The following is an 8,367-nucleotide window of genomic DNA, read 5'->3' as shown; positions in this document are numbered from 1 at the left end:
CCTCTCACCCCTCTCTCTGCTATTAGTAGTCGCAGCAGCAGCAGCAGCCCTTGCTGCTGCTGTGAGCAGGAACAGCAGCAAGCTGCAGCAGCAGCTTGCTCAGCAGCAGCAGCAAGTAGCATCAGCAGCAGCAGCTGCAGCTAGCAGCAGCAGCAGCTGCAGTTAGCAGCAGCAGCAGTGGCACCAGCAGCAGCAGCAAGCAGCAGCAGCTTCAGCAGCAGCAGCAGCAGCTTCAGCAGCAGCAGCTTCAGCAGCAGCAGCAAGCAGCAGCAGCATCAGCAGCAGCAGCAAGCAGCATTAGCAGCAGCAGCAGCTGCAGCTAGCAGCAGCAGCAGCCTCCGCAGCAGCAGCAAGCTGCTGCAGCAGCAGCAGCTCAGCCAGCTGCTGCCAGCAGCAGCAGCAGCAGCATGCACCAGCAGCAGCAGCAGCAGTGCAAGCAGCAGCAGCTGCTGCCCTGCAGGGGCAGCAAGCAAGGAAAGAAAAGAGAAAGAAAGAAAAGAAAGAAAGGAAGAAAAGAAAGAAAGAAAGAAAAGAAAGAAAAGAAAGGAAAGAAAAGAGAAAGAAAGAAAAGAAAGAAAGGAAGGAAAAGAAAAGAAAGCAAGAAAGAAAGAAAAGAGAAAGAAAGAAAAGAAAGAAGAAGAGGAAAAAATGAAAGAAAGATAATAGAATGGAGAGAAAAGTGGAATCGAAGCATTTGTACAGTTTTTAATAACTGATCTGAGATCCTTGGACGAAGAAAGAGTTGAAATATGCTATTTACATGTAAAATTGCATTGAAATCGGGGTTTTTGAGAAACTGACTCGACAATGCACTTTTGCAGGATAGAAGCCCTAAAGTGAAATTGACCGCGTGTAAACCTAATTGGGGATAAAAGAAACGCGCTGGCGAAGTCGGTTCGGCAATCCGACGCTCCTACGCGAAGATATCGCCAAAAGAAGATTTTCGGCGTCGAAAGTCGCGAGCGCGGGTCGCGATTCTCGGGAAAGCGCTAGAAGCGCATTTCTCCCATTCCGGCATCAAAGACAGGTGGGTGGTGCTATCCGAAGTCTTTGAATCACCTTTTATGTCTATGATTCTTCGTTGAGCATATTTATATTTGTAGTCATGCATTATAGGGTGTTTGGCATTGAGCGAGTGAAAATGTGAATTCCTATCAACAATAAGAATTTGTGAACCTTAGATTGTGGACATAGAACCCTATGAATGCATGGACTTTGACAATAGTGAACTTGGTGACATTCTAACTAGAGAATTGGATAGCATTGTGAGATAAACAGTGAAATTGTGAAACTAGCATAAAGAGCTAGTTAGAGGTTAACTTGTAGTATTGTCAGTTATTGAATCCTCTAAAGGAGGACCAGATCTTACATATGAACATTAGAATGTGGATATAGAACCCTATGAATGTATGAAACTGTAAAGAACCAAGACAATAGTAAACTTGGTGACATCATGACTAGAGATTTGGTTAGCATCGAGAAATGTAATTATGAAACTAGTATAAAGAACTAGTTAGAGTTAAATTGTGACATTGTTGTCAGTTGAATCCTCTAAAGGGGGATCAGATCTTACTCACATAGTCTGTTTTCTTAGCTTGGTGGTGGTCGCTCCCCCCAGGCAGTGAGCTCCGGAGTAGTCACTTGTTGGGCTAACGTACTTGCCCCAGGACTAACGTACTTGTCCGACAGACGGTCCCATCGGGAGGCAGCTTAGGGCCCGTGAGGGATTTCGTTGGTGAGTTATTGTTAACCAAAGGGTTAACCACTGAATTGGGTAAATTTATGGGCTAACGTACTTGCCCCAGGACTAACGTACTTGTCCAGCTGTTAACCAGAGGGTTAACCAAAAGATTGGGTAAAGTTAATGAAAAGCATCCATGCATATTTACAGTTTTCATATATTACTTCTTTCAGCTTTGTACAGGCATTGTAGTAGTTACATGTTATAGTTGGTTACTATTTGCTTACTTTTCTTGCCTACATATGCCTGAGTAGACCTAGTGGGTGAGTCGGCGAAGTCGGCAGCCGAACCCACTGGGAACTTTCTTGTAGTTCTCACACCACTAACCATACAGGTTCCAGTGCGAGCGTTGTGGCCGAGGATCGAGGCAAGAGCCAGCAGCCTAGCTAGTGGACACCCGAGTACTAGTGGTATACCATTTTGGGTTCGTGTATCATCTATTTTGATGTACAGAGACGTATAAATGAATGTATTGAAGGACATGTTATAATTAAATGTTTCAGTTATGTAAAGTTTTAAATTACAGTGGATTTCATGTTTAGTTAGACTTACTATCACTTGTGTTTGTTGCTTGCCTTCGTGCAAGCCATGTATATTGAAATATGATCCTGGGAATTATTTAATTTCTTTATACATGTATCCATTGTTGTTGAGCCTTGGGCGAACAGAGGAGGTGCTGTTCGTTCGGCGTCTGTGTACGGGCCGGATCGACCAAATTGGCGATAGCGGGACGTGACAGGGCGTCGAAATGGGATGCCGTGGGGGAAGCTCATTCATAGAGTGGGAATGTTGACTACCACAGGGCCATTAGGCACGGCGCAAGTCAGACTACCCACGGGTAGGTCCTATGTGACTTGGAACAAGTGGAACCAAAATGTAAATTGGACAATTAGACAAGTTAGTAAACAATGACATTTACTAGTTAGTAAACAATAACAGTTTACTAATTGCATCGTGGACATTATGTGATTTATACTCATGCATACTCATGATAGAATAGCATTTATACTTATGCAAATTCATGCTAAGTAGAGACTTAAAGGTTTAGCAAGTTATTCATGTTTACATACTTGTTGTTCATATCTTTTATATATTTCACTTACATCCTTTGGTTTTGGGCCTAGTGGTGCTTTTCACTTAAGTCAGTAATTGCCCACTGGGAACTATTATCTAATAGTTCTCACGCCCCTATTTTATGGTTTTCTTTCAGAGCTCTCTACACCGGTGGAGGCACGGGACTGTGGCAAGGGGATCGCTAACTAGATAGCGTGGAGCTCGCTTTTTGCTTTAGATGGTTCCCTCTTTTTGTATTTTGTTGTGAGGGAGAGTTTGCTACCATGTATAGAGATTGCCATTGTTATACTTTTAGCACTTGTATTTTGGTTTCCTATTGTATCACTTTATGGTTCTTTCTTAGTGGATTTTAGCTCTTGTTTACCTTCTTATCCTAGAATCTAGATGTTGTATGCTCTGATATCTCTAGATCTTTATATATTATTGCTTTATTTATCTTTTTGTTGTAGACGCCTTATATGTTGCAGACGTATGGCGGGTCTGGACACGCGCCGGGCAAGCTTCCACTGGGTCCCGGGGCGTGACACTTTAACTCTCATTAGTGTCACATACACTACATGTTCTTTATACTCAATCTCATCTATTTATTGTTCTCATTAATGTCACACTTGTACACTAGCATTCTTGACCCATTAATGCCACTCTTGTAACACTAGCATTCAAAACTCATTGATGCCACTCTACTATTGATGTCATAATGTCATTTGTTCTCAATGTCACTAGATTCTTTGCTTTTTCTAGGTTCTTATCATTATTCATGCATACATAGGGTTTTACAAGTGCTCATTAGTTTAAAATCATCTCACATGCATTTGTACTCACAACATGCAACAACTAGCTCTCAATCACCCTACAATGCGTGAAGCTCAATATACACATATGTTCAAGAAATAACATTTTAGACATAAAAGAAAATCCGAGGCTTTTGAAATGCACCACCCACCTCGTATGGTTTCTAAGGTGCTACGGTTCGATTTTTGTAATTTTTAGCCGCCTATTCTGTCGACTGCGGCAAAACGAAGCCAAAATAAGCTTTTTTTTCAATTCCTATGCGTAGACTTGTTGGATCTTTGAACTGAGTCCACAAACGCGTCGGAAATACCTTCAATTAGGTTTCTATAAGGTTAATTTATATTTAAACTCCATCTATGACAAAAGCCCTAATTTTGGTGCCCTAACAATGCCATGTATCATAAGCACCAAATGGATCTTGGAAATAAGCAAAAACAAACTTAATATCATCTAAAGATCCAACCAAAACCATTCTTAGGGCATTTGAACCAAATCCTAGGCATCTACCATGAGAGCTCATGGAGCTTACCTCTAAAGCAATCCTATCCTTGAGCAAAGGAAGAAGAAGAAGAAGTTGCTTTACCTTCTAGCCTTCTTCTCCTCCAAATCCACCTTTTGATCCACCTCTAAGAGAGAGAGAGAGACTTCTTAGAGAAAGAGAGAGTTCCTTAGAGTTCCTTTGGCTATAGACGAGAGAGGAGAAGGTGGGGGGGTTATAAGCTGCTATAATTGCAAACAAACCCTCCAACTTTTCTTATTTGCAGCAGACTGCAACCTGCTCTTCGCATTGCAGGGTACCGGTACGCAGGTGGGCATCACCGGTACACCCCTGTTCAACAGCCCAAACTCGAGAGCTGCTGTTCTAGGGTGGCTGCGGGGTACCGGTACGCATCAGGGCCGTCACCGGTACGCCGTAGCGCAGTGACCAAACCCGAGGAGCTGCCTTCTCGGGTGGCTGGCCTGGTACCAGTACCACTTCCCCAGTACCGGTACACAGTGCCCAGACCTCAATTTTGGCAGAGCTCATGCTCCATCTCGCGCTAAGCAATGCTAAAACTCTTCCATCACACTTGGAACTAAACTTTAACTCTTCCAACATTGTTGGAACGTCAAATGGACTTTGTCCAACTATTTCTCTCGACATACTTTAGTCAATTTGACTAAAGTCTGATATAACCTACCGAATTTCGGTATATTACACATATTGTGGATCATGCTAGATTATATATGCATGTTGACAGGTTGTAGCCTGTGCTAAATTCATGTAACATAGATTGGACAAGTAGGATGTCAAATAGATCGAGTGGCATTGAACCTAGTGTCATGGAACATAGATTGAACAAGTGAACCTAGAAGTCGAGATCTAGGTAGAGATGACATGGAACCTAGCGTGGTTGAACCTAAGTTGTGGACTATAGTTGTAGCAGCCACTAGGATGTGCATGGGTCGAACCTAGATAGTTCGACATTATAGGGTTCGCAGATGACCCATTGAGATGTGGAAAGTGAATTCCGGAATCCCAGAACTTGTGGTGACCTTGGTATCAAGGCTAGGGCATGTGCGATGATTTCGCCGCCGAGATTGATAGCAAGGGAAGGGGGTGTGTGCGATGAGTCACCACCCAGAGGCTTGAACCATTGTTCGGCGTGTGCGACGATTTCGCCGCCAGATGGTTAAGCTGGTTTGTGGATTATGCCGCCGGTTGACTTGAGCCATTGTTCGGCGTGTGCGACGGTTTCGCTGCCAGGTGGCTAAGTCAAGGAGCGCGGTGGGCTGTGGTAGCAGCCGAGTGCGTGATATTCCGCGTAGGATTGACTCAAGGCCGAGTCGGGTGAATAGCTTGGTTAAGGTGGTAGAAACCTTAAAAGCAAGTGGTAAATGGCAAGATCTAAGGTGGTAGAAACCTTAGAAGCTGGATGAATATAGTATGGATCTAAGGTAGTAGAAACCTTAGAAGCTAGTTGGACATAAGCTATAAGACTAAGGTAGTAGAAACCTTAGAAGCTAGATGATGTGAGCTATGGATAGTAGGATCGAAAGTAGTATCAGTTGATCTACTAATTGATTGTATAGTTGTAACACACTGGACCTTTGCAAATTGTGAGGTTCGAGTGATTGGATGTGTTTCGAGCTTTTCCACACTTGGTGGAGGGTCGTAGAATGTTTTCCGATCCAAAAAGTTCGAAAACCTGAATTCTGGATGAGTCCTAAGAGTTTTCACTCTCGGGGACCGGTTCCTGAAAGGAGAGACCGGTCCCCCAGTGAGCAGTGTTGTGGCAGCCCTGAGGCAACCGGTCCCTGGCGGGCGAGACCGGTCCCCGAACGCGTCCTCGCAGTGAGAGACCGGTCCCGCGCGAGGAGAGACCGGTTCCTGAACGTTGGTTTTTCGGGTTCGCAGCGAGAGACCGGTCCCTGTTGGGGAGAGACCGGTCCCTCTGGGCGAAAACTGCCCAGACCGGGCTGATGTAATATTGGTTTTTTTCAGGGGCCTCACTGGATTTTGTTACACTAGATGGGCTTATTAGCCATTCCACCCTCTTTCCTTCCTCATTTCCACATTCTCACCCTCTCCCCATACTTTCTAGAGAGAGAAGAAGAAGAAAGAGGAGAAGAAGAGGAAGAGGAGCTTGCTTGAGGAAGCTTGGAACTCAACCCCCTTTTTCTCTTTTCCACCCTTGCAAGGCTTGGAGCTTGCTTGTAGGGCTTGGTGGTGGACCAATCTTCAACTTTAGAAGATTTGGAGCTTGTTTGGAGGCACCTTGAGAGGTTAGTACCTTGATTCTAACCTTTGATCCTTGTTTTGGTAGGTTTTACCATATGGAACCCTAGATTGGGATTTTATGGTTTATTTTGGGTATTTTGGACCTAGGGCTTTTGGAGCTTGATCACTTGGATTAGATCCTTCCTTTGGGTTCGATTGGAAGGGATTTAGCTCTCTTTTGGAGCTTAGGAAGAGATTTTACACTAGAGGTGAGTTTTTGACCCTATTCTTGAGATGGTTAAAGTTTGAGCCTAGAGTTGCTCGTAACGCTTGTGTATCTCTTCGCTCATCACTTTTAGGGTATTTTGAGACTCGTGGACAACCCCGTTCGGCGAATCGAAGGAGCACGCGACGGTTCGGTGGGTTTGACCTAGCCACACAATGAGAAAATCTCATTGTTGATGTTTTAAGTGTTGTAAAATGCAAAAGCATGCATAATCATGTTAGATACATTTATTATGAATTTTTGAATGCTTAACATGCATATGTAATGTATAGTAAATTTTTGGACCTCTATGTGGTAGAGTGCATGCATGTGAGATATAGCATCCTAGTTGAGATTTGGAACTATGATTCCCATTATGAAATTGGACATTGCTATTATGCATTTAACCTTTATGCCTAATCGTGACATCAGAACCTTAGTAAGCCATAAAGAGGCTTGGGGACTTGTACTACTTGTGAATAATTGGGCTAATATCATAAAGGGGCATTGAGCTCGGTCATGTGCGAACCTAGTGGATAGTGCCATTGAGAGAATTGGATCATGCTTGTACATCGAAACGTCTAAGTGTCATAAAGGGGCACTAGACTTAGTAAATATGAGAATTTCACATTGTGACATAGAACTAGATCTTCGAGATGCTAGTGATTATTGCCATGTTAGAGACATGATGATTGGATATTTGAGATATTGACCTTGCTTGTTTGCCATTTGTGCTCATTCGCACATGCTTGTGAGGGTCGCTCCCTACAAGCCGGCACTCCGGAGTCACCCTACGCGACTATGTTCGCTCGTGCGGTATTGAGAAACCTACGGGGTCGAGTGGGACAGACACATTCCAAGAGTAGGGATGTTGGGCTACCACAGGTACTTACGCGGCACAAACTGGACTACCTTAGGTAGGTCCTTAATTGGAAATGAAAATCGACACGGGATGAGTATGTTATAATCACTACTAGATAGAGAGTAGTAGTTGGATTACTCGAACTTGCTTCTAGCATAGATTTAGACATTTGGGTATACATACATACATGTAGTATGCTAGGAGACATTGCTTATTTGCATTCATATATACAATATTGCTATGATAAAGGATAATCCTCATAATTTCATTCAGCAAACCATGACATTATTTATGGCTAAGTAGAGACATATCCTTCATGACAAGATAATTGTGCATTACATAAATGCCATGTTTAATTGCAAGTAGTAGTTTAGCATTTTCATTATGCTTTCATAAATGCAAATTACTCGTTTTTACTATTGCTTTGGACTTACCCTTTCCTTTTGAGGCCTAGTGGTGCATTGAGCTGAGGTCAGTAATTGCCCACTGTTTTATATAAATTATAGTTTTCACGCCCTCTGTTTTATGTTTTCTTTCAGAGTCTTCCACGCCGGGAGAGGCTAGGGACCGAGGGAAGGGAGTTGCTTCGAGCTAGGTTCCTTCGAGGGCGATATGATAAGTGGTCTACCTCTCGTGGTTTTATTTTGTGAGAGGTTGTGAGTTGTACCCGTATATGTATAGAGACCACCCTTCTTTTGGATCTTTGTATTCCTTTTGAGGAGATAGTATTGTATCACTTTGTACTTTACTTTCATTGTCTAGTTATGTTTCTTTTACTCTGGTTTAGATGATAGAACTTTACTCGCTCTGATATCATTAGTTGTTATTATCCTATTTGTCCTGTTTCTTGTTTTATTTCCGCTGTTGATGTAGACGCCTTATATGTGTTGACATATGGCGGGTCTGGGCACGCTATCGGGAAGGCATTTGCC

At 43.2% G+C, this 8,367-nt stretch overlaps 1 long non-coding RNA gene across 1 annotated transcript; it reads left to right on the top strand.

Moving 5' to 3' along the window:
- Window positions 1-825: 825 nt before the first annotated feature.
- LOC109705430 lies at window positions 826-2,276 on the top strand. Its single transcript, XR_002214760.1, has 2 exons — window positions 826-1,027; window positions 2,076-2,276. It is a non-coding gene; the product is annotated as an uncharacterized LOC109705430 (long non-coding RNA).
- Window positions 2,277-8,367: the final 6,091 nt, after the last annotated feature.

The sequence above is a fragment of the Ananas comosus genome, unplaced genomic scaffold, assembly GCF_001540865.1.
Source record: "Ananas comosus cultivar F153 unplaced genomic scaffold, ASM154086v1, whole genome shotgun sequence".
NCBI lineage: Eukaryota > Viridiplantae > Streptophyta > Magnoliopsida > Poales > Bromeliaceae > Ananas > Ananas comosus.
This window is presented reverse-complemented; position numbering and strand designations above follow the sequence as displayed.